Source organism: Mustelus asterias, unplaced genomic scaffold (genome assembly GCF_964213995.1).
Source record: "Mustelus asterias unplaced genomic scaffold, sMusAst1.hap1.1 HAP1_SCAFFOLD_331, whole genome shotgun sequence".
Classification (NCBI taxonomy): Eukaryota; Metazoa; Chordata; class Chondrichthyes; order Carcharhiniformes; family Triakidae; genus Mustelus; species Mustelus asterias.
Genome location: NW_027590293.1, coordinates 299,173 through 314,762, shown reverse-complemented (window position 1 = coordinate 314,762; position 15,590 = coordinate 299,173). Strand labels below are relative to the sequence as shown.

The 15,590-nt window shown below is 60.5% G+C and overlaps 2 protein-coding genes across 2 annotated transcripts in view; one reads left to right on the top strand and one right to left on the bottom strand.

Annotated features, from left to right (window-relative positions):
* The window catches only part of LOC144486397 (uncharacterized), a 100,169-nt gene that overhangs the window by 76,478 nt on the left and 8,101 nt on the right, over window positions 1–15,590 (bottom strand). The window lies entirely within an intron of this gene.
* The window catches only part of LOC144486399 (uncharacterized), a 51,180-nt gene continuing 48,473 nt past the window's right edge, over window positions 12,884–15,590 (top strand). The window contains exon 1 of the mRNA XM_078204436.1: window positions 12,884–12,903. The gene's annotated coding sequence lies outside the window, so the exon portion shown is untranslated. The remainder of the gene's footprint in view (window positions 12,904–15,590) is intronic.

The following is a 15,590-nucleotide window of genomic DNA, read 5'->3' as shown; positions in this document are numbered from 1 at the left end:
CGTGGGCTCTCCGGGGCCTAGTGCTGGGTCCGGCGCCCGGGATCATGGGCCCGAGCATGGGGGGGTAAGCGACCCCGAGCCGGCAAAACTGGCGACGCCGCCACCTCGGGGGGAAGTGACGGGAGAGCAGGGGGGGCGCGGCAAGGCGAAGAGGGGCGGAGGGCGAGGGGCCTCGCCTGCCCGAGGGCAGGTTAACAAAAAGAGGCGGGGCCCCTCGGGCACCGTAGAGTTCGAGGTCTGCGTGCCCCTCCCCCCTTGTGAGTCATCTCCTGCCGTGCCCCCACCTGTCTTTGTGCCTTGTCCCGCGAAAAAAGGGGGCAAGGCACCCTGTAAATCCAAGCATGTGTTGCCTCAGTCCCCCGGCGAGGAGTCTCCGGGGCCGGGTGGCAGCGGGGCCCCCACGGTTCCGTTCCACCCGGCCGGTTACAACCCGGAGTTCTTCTTCAGTCTGTCGGGGGACTGGGGCGACACTCCAATGTTCATGTCCTCGTGCGGCGGCGGCGAAGAGACGATCCACTCGTCCTCTCCGTCCCGACCTTGGACGCTGGACATCCCCAACCTCAGTCCGAAGGATACACCGGACCTGGGGGGTGTCCAAGCGTCTGGGGCGGGGGGGGGGGGCTGGGCCGCCGTCGCACGGGGGCCCGCAATCCGGGAAAGGTGAGCCCGGGGGGAACCCCTCCTCCACCGATCCTGGGGGTGGGATCGGGGAGGGGCTAGGGCTAGTTGGTGGCTCCGTGCCGCCCGCCGTACGTCCTGCGGCGGGGGACTCGGAGTCGAGGGGTGACCGCCCTGAGGAGGTCAGCGGCTCGGTGGAGGGCACGGGGACACTTTCAGAGTCTGCCCAGAGCGAGGCGGGGGACTCCCTCGTGCCCCCCACCGAGTCGTCCCTCATCCCCTCCAAGGACCTCAGGGTCTTTATCCGTAGCCATTCCGGTCGCTCCGACATAATCCGGCTAGCCCTCGGCCGCTGGCCGGACCTGGCGCGGCTCGTCCGGTCCGTGAAGGCATGCTCGCATGCCTCCGCGGGCCTGGAGAAAATAGAGCGGCGCTGGGTACTGCGGTTCCTCCACAGGCTCGAAAAGGTGGGGGGTGGACTGGTGAGAATTGCGCCAGCGCCCCCCCACACACCTAGTTAAGTGGTGACGGTGGCACAAAGCTGCTGACATGAAGGTGACCATAGCCAGCCTCAACATCAACGGCAGCAGTGGGCCACACCGCAGGTTCCAGAACTTCTCGGTCCTCCGTGACGGGAAGTATGCGGTGTGTTTCCTGCAGGAAACCCACACCGTTCCGGGAGACGAAGCCCAATGGCTCCTGGAGTGGCGAGGGGGGGTCTACATGAGCCACCTCACGCTCGCTTCTTGCGGGGTGGCTATCTTGTTGGCCCCGCGTTATAAGCCGGAGATCTTGGGGGTCAAGGAGCCGGTGCCAGGCCGGTTGCTGCACTTGACGGTCCGTGAGGGGGGCGTGGTCATTCACTTGCTGAATGTCTACGCCCCGACCGCTGGACCGCAGCAAACGACTTTCTACGAGAAAGTGTCCGCTCACATCGACACCATCGCGGGGGGCGAATGCATTATCCTCGGGGGAGATTTCAACTGCCTCCTCGAGGCACGGGACCGCACCGGCCCCTGGCTGCGCACTCCGGCGGTGGTGAAGTTGCGGGACCTGATCGGGTCCCACGACTTGGTGGACGTCTGGAGACATCTCCATCCTGGCTCCAGCGCCTTCACTTTCGTGAGGCCTGGAGTCGGAGCGTCCAGGCTCGACCGCCTTTACATTTCGAAAGCGCACGTGTCCGGCGTGTCCTCGGTCTCCATGCGGCCGGTGTCGAGCACGGACCACAGCCTGGTGTGGGCGGACTTTGCGCCGTCTCGCATCCGGCGGGGGTCCGCGTACTGGCACTTTAACAACACGCTGCTGGAGGACGAGCGCTTCCTGGACTCGTTCCGTCGATTCTGGGCCGGCTGGAGAAGGAAGCGGGGAGGCTTCCCCTCCTTGAGGCTCTGGTGGGATGTGGGCAAGACTCACGTCCGTACCTTCTGTCAGGGGTACGCGAGGGGGTCGACAAAGAGGCGGAAATCCAGGCTCGAGGAGTTGGAGAAGGAGGTGCTCGACCTGGAGGCACGTCTCAGTCGGCCTGACGCGGACCCGGCCCTGCGTTCGGAGTACAGGGAGAAGAAGGACGCGCTGCGGGACCTGCAGCTTGCCAGGTCTCGCGGCGAGTACGTGAGGTCGCGGCTCCAGTTCCGGGTGGACCTGGACCGCGGCTCCCCCTTCTTCTACTCGCTGGAAAGAGGGCGGGCTAACCGTCAGCAGCTCCTTACGCTGCTGGCCGATGACGGTTCCCCCGTCTCGGATCCGGAGGGCATCCGGGCCATTGCCCGGGAGTATTACACCTCGCTCTTCTCTCCGGATCCGTCCAGCGAGGATGCCCGCAGACTTCTGTGGGAGGACCTGCCGCAGGTCAGCCCGGAGGGCGTCGGCAGGCTCGAGGCCCCTACCACCATGGCCGAGCTGACCGGTGCCCTAAATGGGCTCAGCCGGGGCAAGGCCCCTGGGCTGGACGGGCTGACAGTAGAGTTCTTCAGGGCGTTCTGGGACGTCCTGGGGAGCGACTACGCGGGGGTCCTGGGGGAGAGCGTCGCTACCGGGGAGATGCCCCTTTCGTGGCGCAGGGCCGTCATTGCCCTGCTGCCCAAGAAGGGGGATCTCCACCTGCTCAAGAACTGGCGCCCGGTCTCCCTCCTCAGCACGGATTATAAAATCTTTGCCAGGGCTATGGCTTCACGCCTTGGATCCGTGCTGGACCACTTGATCCACCCTGACCAGTCCTACACGGTCCCGGGCCGTTGCATACATGACAATCTCCACCTGGTCCGGGACCTAATCCATCACACCCAGAGGGCTGGTCTGTCGGGCGCCTTCTTGTCATTAGATCAGGAGAAGGCGTTTGACAGGGTGGAGCACGAGTATTTACTCGGGACTCTGCGGGCATTCGGGTTCGGGACGCATTTTGTCGCCCGGATCCGATTACTGTACTCTGCCGCAGAGTGTCTGATTAAGGTTAACGGGTCCCTGACGGCGCCCCTTCGCTTCGGGAGAGGAGTACGGCAGGGCTGCCCCTTGTCCGGCCAACTGTATTCCGTATGCGTGGAGCCATTCCTGCGCCTCTTGCGGAGGAGGTTGTCAGGTTTGGTCCTGCGCGGACCGGACGTAGGGGTGGTCCTGTCAGCTTACGCCGACGACGTGCTCCTCATGTTCACGGACCCGGCTGACCTGCGGAGGATGCGAGAATGCCAGGCGGTGTACTCCGCCGCGTCCTCCGCCAGGATCAACTGGGCCAAGTGCTCCGGACTCCTTGTCGGTCCTTGGGAGACGGACCCCCTCCCGGAGGAGCTCAGGCCTTTCACCTGGAGCAGGACCGACCTCCTCTACTTGGGGGCCCATCTCTGCCCAGCCGAGGAATCCTGGCCGGCCAACTGGCGGGAGCTGGAGGCCAAAGTCTCCGCCCGCCTGAGTCGCTGGACAGGACTGCTCCGAGTGCTGTCCTACGGGGCGCGAGCTCGCGTCATAAACCAGCTGGTCGCCTCCATGCTGTGGTACCGGCTGGTCCCTTTGACCCCTCCCCCTGGCTTTGTCACCGATATCCAGAGAACCCTCGTGCGGTTCTTCTGAGACAATCGACTGCACTGGGTCCCTGCTGCGGTCCTGTATCTCCCGCTTGAGGAGGGCGGACAAGGTCTGGTGTGCCTCCGCACTCAGATAGCGACCTTCCGCCTCCAGGCCCTGCAGAGGTACCTTTACGTTGAGCCCCCTCCACAGTGGTGTGCCATGGCGACGTATTTCTTCCGCCAGTGGCACGGCCTCAATTATGACGTGCAGCTCCTGCATATCGAACTGGGGCGTGCTTCGACCACCCTGCAGGAGTTGCCCGTCTTTTACCAGGACCTCCTCACTGTCTGGAACAAGGTCGCCTCGCGACGCAGCTCTCCCCCGTCAGGAGTAGCGGCTCTCGTGCGAGAGCCGCTGCTCAGGAATCCGCTCCTCCAGCCGTATAACTTCAGGTGGCTGGCGGAGAGGGGGGCTGTGGACGCCGGGGTGACCAGAATCGGGGACGTGCTCGATGGCGGAGGAGCGGGCTGGATGAGTCCCCGCGTGCTGGCTGAGCGCGCGGGGACGTCCGTCCGGCGCGCGGCCAAAGCCATCCTAGACCTTAGGACGGTCGTGCTCGGCCCCGAAACTGCACGCAAACTTGAGACGGCGCAGGCGTGCGGTGGGATCCCGCCCGAGCGTTCCCCTGTTCGGGCGGAATTCCACATTGGCCCAAAGCCTCAGCCCCCTCCCCTGGGTGAGGTGCCCCACAGCCTGAGCCGCCTCGCGGAAATGCCCTCCGTGCCTTTTTCTACCGCGCGGAGGCGTTTCCTGTGCGGGCTGCTGCTGCACACCTTCCACTACCGCCTCCTCGCCTGTCGCCCGGATACACCTTGGCGGGCCTTGTTGCCGCCGGGCGGCGGAGGTCCCCGCTGGAGGTCCCTCTACGGAGGGATCTCCCCCAATTACGTCGGGGACCTGGGGTGGAGGGTGATGCATGCAGCAGTTCCGCACAACCGTAGGATTCACTGGTTCACGGGCTCCGAAGACTGCCCTTTCTGTGGCCTTGTGGAGTCCGTGGACCATGTCTATGTTGAGTGTCTTAGGCTGCACTCCCTTTATGTTTTCCTGAAGAACCTTTTATTGATGTTTTGTTTGCACTTCAGTCCCACGCTCCTGATCTACGGACACCCGGTGCGGAGAGGGGAGGGTCGGGATGGCGACCTCCTCGTGAACCTGCTCCTGGGCCTGGCAAAACGCGCCATTTACCGGTCCAGGCAGCGGGCGATCGAGGGGGCCGTCCATCCTGACTGTCTTCCCCTCTACCGCGGCTACGTTCGCGGCCAGGTGTCCCTGGAGAGGGAGCATGCGGTGTCCACGGGCGAGGCTGACGCTTTCCGCGCCCGCTGGGCACCGCAGGGGTTGGGGTGCATTATTGACCCTAATAACCACATTTTAATTTGATGTTTTTTTTAAGTTTCCTTTGCATTTTGATTTCTGTTCGGGCTGTTCCCCCTCCTTTTTGGGGAGCTGCCCCTTTTACTTTGTCCTGATTTAATTTGAGTTTGTTTACTTGGTTTGACCTAAAAAGAGGTCTCTCTCTGAATGAAGATTGAGCTTCAGGCGGCCTGAAACGTCCCTCCTCTGGGGCAGCGCCTGCACTTTGTTTCCGGGGTGGGGTGAGTTCACGTTCGCCCGAGTAGCGGGGGGCCCCGGGTCGGAGCCGGGCGGAAACTGTGGGTTTGTTTTCTTTTCTTTTTTTGTGAGTACCTTTATTTTATTTTTTTTCTCTCGTTTTTGCTCACGGAGACGCCCGGTTTTTGTTTTTGTTTTGTTGGGTTTGTTTGTTTTTCGCTCCCTGCGGGGAGGAAGGAGGGAGGTGAGCTGCTGCCTGCCTTGCCCGGCCTGCCTGTTGCCTGCCTGCCTGCCGTCTGGCCTGCTTACCTGCCTGCCTGCCGTCTGGCCTGCTTACCTGCCTGCCTGCCGTCTGGTCTGCTTACCTGCCTGCCTGCCGTCTGGCCTGCTTACCTGCCTGCCTGCCGTCTGGCCTGCTTACCTGCCTGCCTGCCGTCTGGCCTGCTTACCTGCCTGCCTGCCGTCTGGCCTGCTTACCTGCCTGCCTGCCGTCTGGCCTGCTTACCTGCCTGCCTGCCGTCTGGCCTGCTTACCTGCCTGCCTGCCGTCTGGCCTGCTTACCTGCCTGCCTGCCGTCTGGCCTGCTTACCTGCCTGCCTGCCGTCTGGCCTGCTTACCTGCCCGCCTGCCGTCTGGCCTGCTTACCTGCCCGCCTGCCGTCTGGCCTGCTTACCTGCCTGCCTGCCGTCTGGCCTGCTTACCTGCCTGCCGTCTGGCCTGCTTACCTGCCTGCCTGCCGTCTGGCCTGCTTACCTGCCTGCCTGCCGTCTGGCCTGCTTACCTGCCTGCCTGCCGTCTGGCCTGCTTACCTGCCTGCCTGCCGTCTGGCCTGCTTACCTGCCTGCCTGCCGTCTGGCCTGCTTACCTGCCTGCCGTCTGGCCTGCTTACCTGCCTGCCTGCCGTCTGGCCTGCTTACCTGCCTGCCTGCCGTCTGGCCTGCTTACCTGCCTGCCTGCTGTCTGGACTACCTGCCTGCCGTCTGGGCTGCCTGCCGTCTGGACTACCTGCCTGCCTGCTTGCCGTCCGGCCTGCCTGCCGTCTGGACTGCCTGACTGCCTGCATGCCTGCCATCCGGCCTCTGGAGGTTGCGCTCTCCCCGGGGGGAGGGAGGAAGAGAGGACAGGGAGTGACTGGAGGAGAGGGGGGGGCGAAGGCGTTTGGACTGTCTCTTTTCCATCTGCAGTGGGGGGGGGTGAAGACCTTTTTCCTAATTCCCCTACCCACTGCTGCTGTCCCCACGATTGGTGCACCCCCTCCCCTTTCCCTCCTGACTGGGGCACCGGCCTTGTGCCTCGTTCTCCCTCCTACTGCTCCGACCTCCTCTCTCCCTCTCTCGCTCCGGGGAGAGAACACCTACACCCCTACCCACCTACCCCACCCTCCCTTATCTTTCCCTCCACATATACGCCCTGCCGTGCATCTGGGCAGTCTCGGGGTGGGTGTAGCACTTCCCCTGATACCATGGCGACATCACCAGCGTCGCCGGTGGCAGGGCCTTCTCGGCCCACCTATGCGGGCGTGGCGGCTGCCAGAGCCCCCGCCGCTCCCAAGGCCCTGCCGCCATTCTCTTTAATCACGCGGCAGCTCGGGGTGAAGTGCTACGCCCACCCCGACATGTCTATCGAGGCCTGCGTCAAGGCAATGGCTGGGGTTGTCGGCCCCTCAGCCATTGTCGCGGCCTCAAAGATGTCCGGCCGGGCCGTATTCTTCCTGAAGGCCGAGCGGGCGGTTCGCCTCGCCCTGGAGAGGGGGCTCACGGTGGGCGGGACGTTCCTGGCGGTGGACCCATTGGAGGCCACCGCCCACAAGATAGTAATATCGAACGTCCCGCCCTTCCTACCGAGTGAGCTCCTCCTCCCCCACCTCCATCTACTGGGGGAGGTCAGGTCCGGGGTGCAGCCGATCCCGCTCGGCCTTCGGGACCCCTCCCTCCGCCACATATACTCCTTCCGGCGCCAGGTTTTTGTCCGCCTGGCCCGGGAGGAGGAACTGGAGGGAGGGTTCAATGTCCCCCACGAGGGGACCACGTACCGGGTCTTTTGGTCCGCGGACGGTGTGCGGTGCCATGCCTGTAAGGAGGCGGGGCACGTGCGGAAAAACTGCCCCGTCTCCAAGGCCGCCGACCACCAACCCAAGGCGGCCGCAGCTGGCACCGCAGCCCCCTCTCCCCCCAAGCGAGTACCATCTGCTCCCCCGCGAGGGGAGGCCACGCCGGCAGCAGCTGCCACCTCAGCTGCCGGCGGGGGGGGAGCGGAGCCCCCGCGCGGCCAAAAGGCCCATAAGGGACCTACAAAAAAGAAGGGGGGTACCGGAACCCCGGCCCCCAGGGAAAACACCCCGACCACCCCGGCAGCCGGCTCGGGGACCGCCTCAGTCTCCACCTGCGCCCCCCCCCCACCACCACCACCACCATCTGCCGGGCCCGTGGGCTCTCCGGGGCCTAGTGCTGGGTCCGGCGCCCGGGATCATGGGCCCGAGCATGGGGGGGTAAGCGACCCCGAGCCGGCAAAACTGGCGACGCCGCCACCTCGGGGGGAAGTGACGGGAGAGCAGGGGGGGCGCGGCAAGGCGAAGAGGGGCGGAGGGCGAGGGGCCTCGCCTGCCCGAGGGCAGGTTAACAAAAAGAGGCGGGGCCCCTCGGGCACCGTAGAGTTCGAGGTCTGCGTGCCCCTCCCCCCTTGTGAGTCATCTCCTGCCGTGCCCCCACCTGTCTTTGTGCCTTGTCCCCAGAAAAAAGGGGGCAAGGCACCCTGTAAATCCAAGCATGTGTTGCCTCAGTCCCCCGGCGAGGAGTCTCCGGGGCCGGTTGGCAGCGGGGCCCCCACGGTTCCGTTCCACCCGGCCGGTTACAACCCGGAGTTCTTCTTCAGTCTGTCGGGGGACTGGGGCGACACTCCAATGTTCATGTCCTCGTGCGGCGGCGGCGAAGAGACGATCCACTCGTCCTCTCCGTCCCGACCTTGGACGCTGGACATCCCCAACCTCAGTCCGAAGGATACACCGGACCTGGGGGGTGTCCAAGCGTCTGGGGCGGGGGGGGGGGCTGGGCCGCCGTCGCACGGGGGCCCGCAATCCGGGAAAGGTGAGCCCGGGGGGAACCCCTCCTCCACCGATCCTGGGGGTGGGATCGGGGAGGGGCTAGGGCTAGTTGGTGGCTCCGTGCCGCCCGCCGTACGTCCTGCGGCGGGGGACTCGGAGTCGAGGGGCGACCGCCCTGAGGAGGTCAGCGGCTCGGTGGAGGGCACGGGGACACTTTCAGAGTCTGCCCAGAGCGAGGCGGGGGACTCCCTCGTGCCCCCCACCGAGTCGTCCCTCATCCCCTCCAAGGACCTCAGGGTCTTTATCCGTAACCATTCCGGTCGCTCCGACATAATCCGGCTAGCCCTCGGCCGCTGGCCGGACCTGGCGCAGCTCGTCCGGTCCGTGAAGGCATGCTCGCATGCCTCCGCGGGCCTGGAGAAAATAGAGCGGCGCTGGGTACTGCGGTTCCTCCACAGGCTCGAAAAGGTGGGGGGTGGACTGGTGAGAATTGCGCCAGCGCCCCCCCACACACCTAGTTAAGTGGTGACGGTGGCACAAAGCTGCTGACATGAAGGTGACCATAGCCAGCCTCAACATCAACGGCAGCAGTGGGCCACACCGCAGGTTCCAGAACTTCTCGGTCCTCCGTGACGGGAAGTATGCGGTGTGTTTCCTGCAGGAAACCCACACCGTTCCGGGAGACGAAGCCCAATGGCTCCTGGAGTGGCGAGGGGGGGTCTACATGAGCCACCTCACGCTCGCTTCTTGCGGGGTGGCTATCTTGTTGGCCCCGCGTTATAAGCCGGAGATCTTGGGGGTCAAGGAGCCGGTGCCAGGCCGGTTGCTGCACTTGACGGTCCGTGAGGGGGGCGTGGTCATTCACTTGCTGAATGTCTACGCCCCGACCGCTGGACCGCAGCAAACGACTTTCTACGAGAAAGTGTCCGCTCACATCGACACCATCGCGGGGGGCGAATGCATTATCCTCGGGGGAGATTTCAACTGCATCCTCGAGGCACGGGACCGCACCGGCCCCTGGCTGCGCACTCCGGCGGTGGTGAAGTTGCGGGACCTGATCGGGTCTCACGACTTGGTGGACGTCTGGAGACATCTCCATCCTGGCTCCAGCGCCTTCACTTTCGTGAGGCCTGGAGTCGGAGCGTCCAGGCTCGACCGCCTTTACATTTCGAAGGCGCACGTGTCCGGCGTGTCCTCGGTCTCCATGCGGCCGGTGTCGAGCACGGACCACAGCCTGGTGTGGGCGGACTTTGCGCCGTCTCGCATCCGGCGGGGGTCCGCGTACTGGCACTTTAACAACACGCTGCTGGAGGACGAGCGCTTCCTGGACTCGTTCCGTCGATTCTGGGCCGGCTGGAGAAGGAAGCGGGGAGGCTTCCCCTCCTTGAGGCTCTGGTGGGATGTGGGCAAGACTCACGTCCGTACCTTCTGTCAGGGGTACGCGAGGGGGTCGACAAAGAGGCGGAAATCCAGGCTCGAGGAGTTGGAGAAGGAGGTGCTCGACCTGGAGGCACGTCTCAGTCGGCCTGACGCGGACCCGGCCCTGCGTTCGGAGTACAGGGAGAAGAAGGACGCGCTGCGGGACCTGCAGCTTGCCAGGTCTCGCGGCGCGTACGTGAGGTCGCGGCTCCAGTTCCAGGTGGACCTGGACCGCGGCTCCCCCTTCTTCTACTCGCTGGAAAGAGGGCGGGCTAACCGTCAGCAGCTCCTTACGCTGCTGGCCGACGACGGTTCCCCCGTCTCGGATCCGGAGGGCATCCGGGCCATTGCCCGGGAGTATTACACCTCGCTCTTCTCTCCGGATCCGTCCAGCGAGGATGCCCGCAGACTTCTGTGGGAGGACCTGCCGCAGGTCGGCCCGGAGGGCGTCGGCAGGCTCGAGGCCCCTACCACCATGGCCGAGCTGACCGGCGCCCTAAATGGCCTCAGCCGGGGCAAGGCCCCTGGGCTGGACGGGCTGACAGTAGAGTTCTTCAGGGCGTTCTGGGACGTCCTGGGGAGCGACTACGCGGGGGTCCTGGGGGAGAGCGTCGCTACCGGGGAGATGCCCCTTTCGTGGCGCAGGGCCGTCATTGCCCTGCTGCCCAAGAAGGGGGATCTCCACCTGCTCAAGAACTGGCGCCCGGTCTCCCTCCTCAGCACGGATTATAAAATCTTTGCCAGGGCTATGGCTTCACGCCTTGGATCCGTGCTGGACCACTTGATCCACCCTGACCAGTCCTACACGGTCCCGGGCCGTTGCATACATGACAATCTCCACCTGGTCTGGGACCTAATCCATCACACCCAGAGGGCTGGTCTGTCGGGCGCCTTCTTGTCATTAGATCAGGAGAAGGCGTTCGACAGGGTGGAGCACGAGTATTTACTCGGGACTCTGCGGGCATTCGGGTTCGGGACGCATTTTGTCGCCCGGATCCGATTACTGTACTCTGCCGCAGAGTGTGTGATTAAGGTTAACGGGTCCCTGACGGCGCCCCTTCGCTTCGGGAGAGGAGTACGGCAGGGCTGCCCCTTGTCCGGCCAACTGTATTCCGTATGCGTGGAGCCATTCCTGCGCCTCTTGCGGAGGAGGTTGTCAGGTTTGGTCCTGCGCGGACCGGACGTAGGGGTGGTCCTGTCAGCTTACGCCGACGACGTGCTCCTCATGTTCACGGACCCGGCTGACCTGCGGAGGATGCGAGAATGCCAGGCGGTGTACTCCGCCGCGTCCTCCGCCAGGATCAACTGGGCCAAGTGCTCCGGACTCCTTGTCGGTCCTTGGGAGACGGACCCCCTTCCGGAGGAGCTCAGGCCTTTCACCTGGAGCAGGACCGACCTCCTCTACTTGGGGGCCCATCTCTGCCCAGCCGAGGAATCCTGGCCGGCGAACTGGCGGGAGCTGGAGGCCAAAGTCTCCGCCCGCCTGGGTCGCTGGACAGGACTGCTCCGAGTGCTGTCCTACGGGGCGCGAGCTCGCGTCATAAACCAGCTGGTCGCCTCCATGCTGTGGTACCGGCTGGTCCCTTTGACCCCTCCCCCTGGCTTTGTCACCGATATCCAGAGAACCCTCGTGCGGTTCTTCTGGGGCAATCGACTGCACTGGGTCCCTGCTGCGGTCCTGTATCTCCCGCTTGAGGAGGGCGGACAAGGTCTGGTGTGCCTCCGCACTCAGATAGCGACCTTCCGCCTCCAGGCCCTGCAGAGGTACCTTTACGTTGAGCCCCCTCCACAGTGGTGTGCCATGGCGACGTATTTCTTCCGCCAGTGGCACGGCCTCAATTATGACGTGCAGCTCCTGCATATCGAACTGGGGCGTGCTTCGACCACCCTGCAGGAGTTGCCCGTCTTTTACCAGGACCTCCTCACTGTCTGGAACAAGGTCGCCTCGCGACGCAGCTCTCCCCCGTCAGGAGTAGCGGCTCTCGTGCGAGAGCCGCTGCTCAGGAATCCGCTCCTCCAGCCGTATAACTTCAGGTGGCTGGCGGAGAGGGGGGCTGTGGACGCCGGGGTGACCAGAATCGGGGACGTGCTCGATGGCGGAGGAGCGGGCTGGATGAGTCCCCGCGTGCTGGCTGAGCGCGCGGGGACGTCCGTCCGGCGCGCGGCCAAAGCCATCCTAGACCTTAGGACGGTCGTGCTCGGCCCCGAAACTGCACGCAAACTTGAGACGGCACAGGCGTGCGGTGGGATCCCGCCCGAGCGTTCCCCTGTTCGGGCGGAATTCCACATTGGCCCAAAGCCTCAGCCCCCTCCCCTGGGTGAGGTGCCCCACAGCCTGAGCCGCCTCGCGGAAATGCCCTCCGTGCCTTTTTCTACCGCGCGGAGGCGTTTCCTGTGCGGGCTGCTGCTGCACACCTTCCACTACCGCCTCCTCGCCTGTCGCCCGGATACACCTTGGCGGGCCTTGTTGCCGCCGGGCGGCGGAGGTCCCCGCTGGAGGTCCCTCTACGGAGGGATCTCCCCCAATTACGTCGGGGACCTGGGGTGGAGGGTGATGCATGCAGCAGTTCCGCACAACCGTAGGATTCACTGGTTCACGGGCTCCGAAGACTGCCCTTTCTGTGGCCTTGTGGAGTCCGTGGACCATGTCTATGTTGAGTGTCTTAGGCTGCACTCCCTTTATGTTTTCCTGAAGAATCTTTTATTGATGTTTTGTTTGCACTTCAGTCCCACGCTCCTGATCTACGGACACCCGGTGCGGAGAGGGGAGGGTCGGGATGGCGACCTCCTCGTGAACCTGCTCCTGGGCCTGGCGAAACGCGCCATTTACCGGTCCAGGCAGCGGGCGATCGAGGGGGCCGTCCATCCTGACTGTCTTCCCCTCTACCGCGGCTACGTTCGCGGCCAGGTGTCCCTGGAGAGGGAGCATGCGGTGTCCACGGGCGAGGTTGACGCTTTCCGCGCCCGCTGGGCACCGCAGGGGTTGGGGTGCATTATTGACCCTAATAATCACATTTTAATTTGATGTTTTTAAGTTTCCTTTGCATTTTGATTTCTGTTCGGGCTGTTCCCCCTCCTTTTTGGGGAGCTGCCCCTTTTACTTTGTCCTGATTTAATTTGAGTTTGTTTACTTGGTTTGACCTAAAAAGAGGTCTCTGAATGAAGATTGAGCTTCAGACAGACTCAAACTTCCTTCTGTCTCTCCAACATCTGTGAGTAAAACACTTTCTTTTCTCCCCCTTTCCATTTCTTCTCTTATTCTGGAGTTGAATTTTTAACTTCCAGGTCACCACTCGCTGCCGAAATAAAAATCCTCCTCGCATTCTTCATGTCTCTCTAACCAGTGTATTCACACATTAGTCTACTCATTTATGTCCAAATGTAACACTTTCTGGGGAAATTGTTGTCTTGCAGGAACTGATGACAAGAAATAGAAGCAGGAGTGGCCACCAGGCCCATCAAGCCTGCCCCGCCATTCAATCCAATCATAGCTGATCTATTCTAGCCTCAGCTTCTTTTCTGTGCCATTTCCCTATAGCCCTCCAATCGTCGATCTATCAAATATTTATCCACCTCACTTTAAATACTTCTAATGATCCAGCCTCCACCACCCTTTGAGGCAGAGAATTCCAGAGATTCACCATCCTTTGCGAGAAACAATTTCTGCGCAACTCAGGTTTAAATGACCGATCCTTTATCTTGTAGCTTGTTTGTAACTCTTCCACTCGTGAAAATGTCTCACTATCTACCCTGTCAAGCCCCCTCAGGATCTTATATGCTTCAATAAAGTCACCCCTTTGTCTTCAAAACTTCAATGAATACAGACCGAGACAATTTATTCTCTCTTGATAGGACCACCCTCTAATCGCAGGAATTAGCCTGGTGAATCTCCTTTGGACTATCTCCAATGTTACTATATCCTTGTTTAGGTAAGGGGATCAAAAATGTACACAGTATTCCAGGTGAGGCTTCACCAACACCCTGTACAATTGCAACAAAACTTTCCTGTTTTTAAACTCCAATCCCTTCTTACTTATTGTGGGACCTGTCTGCTAGCCTTTTGTGATTCATGTGCAAGAACATCTAGATCCCTCTGTACTTCATTCAACTGCAGCCTCTCTCCATGTAGATAATCTCCCTTTTGATTCCTCCGACTGAAATACACGACCCTACACTTCCCCACGTTAAACACCATTTGCCAGGTTTTCACCCAGTCACTCAATCTATCTATATCCTGTTGCAGAATCAAAAGATCCTCATCACAACATGTCTGTCTACCTATCTTCGAATCATTTGGAAACCTTACATTCTGTTCCTTCCTTCAGGTCATTAATTGAATAATGAACAATTGCAGGCGAAGAACTGATCCCTGTGGTACTCCACTAGTTACATCTTTCCACTCTGAAAATGACACATTATTCCAATTTTCTGTTTTCTATGTGACGGACAGTTTTTAATCCATGCTAACACACTTCCTACAATTCCATGAACTTTTACTTTATGTACCAGCCTCTTATGCAGTACCTTGTCAAATGCCTTTTGGAAATCATAGGATCCCTAGAGTGCAGGATGCCATTTGGCTCAGAGAGTCTGCACTGACTCTCAAAAAGAGCATCTTTCCCAGGTCCTATCTCCATAACCCCACATTTTTAACCACACTAATCCCCCTAATCTATATCTATTGGGACACAAGGGGACAACTTAGCATGGCCAATCAACCTAACCCGCACATCTTTGGACTATGGGAAGAAACTGGAGCACCCGGAGGAAATCCATGCAGACATGGGGAGAACGTGCAGACTCCACACAGACTGTTACACAAGGCCGGAATTGAACCCGGGTCCCTGGCGATGTGCTGCTCTATCTAAATACACTACATCTACAGATTGTGCTCAATCTATTCTTCCTCTTGCATCCTCAAAGAATTCGAGCAAATTTGTCAATCATGATTTATCTTTCATAAAACCATGTTGACGAGGTTTGATTATATTCAGCTTTCCTGAATGATTAGCTATTTCCTCTTTGACTCCAGCGTCTTGCCAATAATCGATGTTAAACAAACTGGCCTATAGTTCCCTGCCTTCTGCCTTCCTCCCTTTTTGAACCAGGGAGTCACACTGGCTGTTTTCCAATCTTCTGATACCCTCCTGGAATTTAGCGAGTTATGAAAAATTACAACCAAAGTGTCCACTATCTCTTCAGCAACATCCATAGAAAGCCTCGCGTGCAGTTCATTGGGTCCTGGTGCCATGTCTGCCCTTAGCCACTGAAGGGAAAGCGAGTGAGTCCAGTCTGTACATTCCACACATTGTTAGTCCAGTCAGATAGACATATATCTGTCTGGCAGCCTGCATGGAGATTTCCAGCTCTCTGTGTCCAGGACAGGAAGCAGTGAGCATGGATCTGTCAACCAGCCTCAATCAGCACCTTCAGGAGAATTGGGAGGATGAATATTAGATACAGCAGAGTGAGAATGGAGGGAGAGTGTGTGGGATGGAGAGTCACAGCTTTTGGGGAATGAGAGAGGAAAGAAGTTTCCATAGAAACTAGAATTCTGAAAGACGTGCTGGTTCGATGCATTGTTCCCAACAGGCGCCCGACTGCTGCAACTAGCGGAATTTCACAGTGACTTCATTGCAGTGTTAATGTAAGCCTTACTTGTGACTAATGAATGAACTTAAAACAAGGAAATGTCGTTCTGAATTTCTATCCTGTACTGACAGTGATGACTTTTGTAATCTGCTTTTGCAGGATAACAGAAGGTGAGGATTTACAGGCAGAAATCTCAAACCAAATGTCACATCTAAATCTGACAGTCATTTGATTGATCGGGATCTGAATATCATTGAATCTAGAAGGAGAAATCTTTTTCTGTTCTGTCTGCTTCAGAATTTTTTTG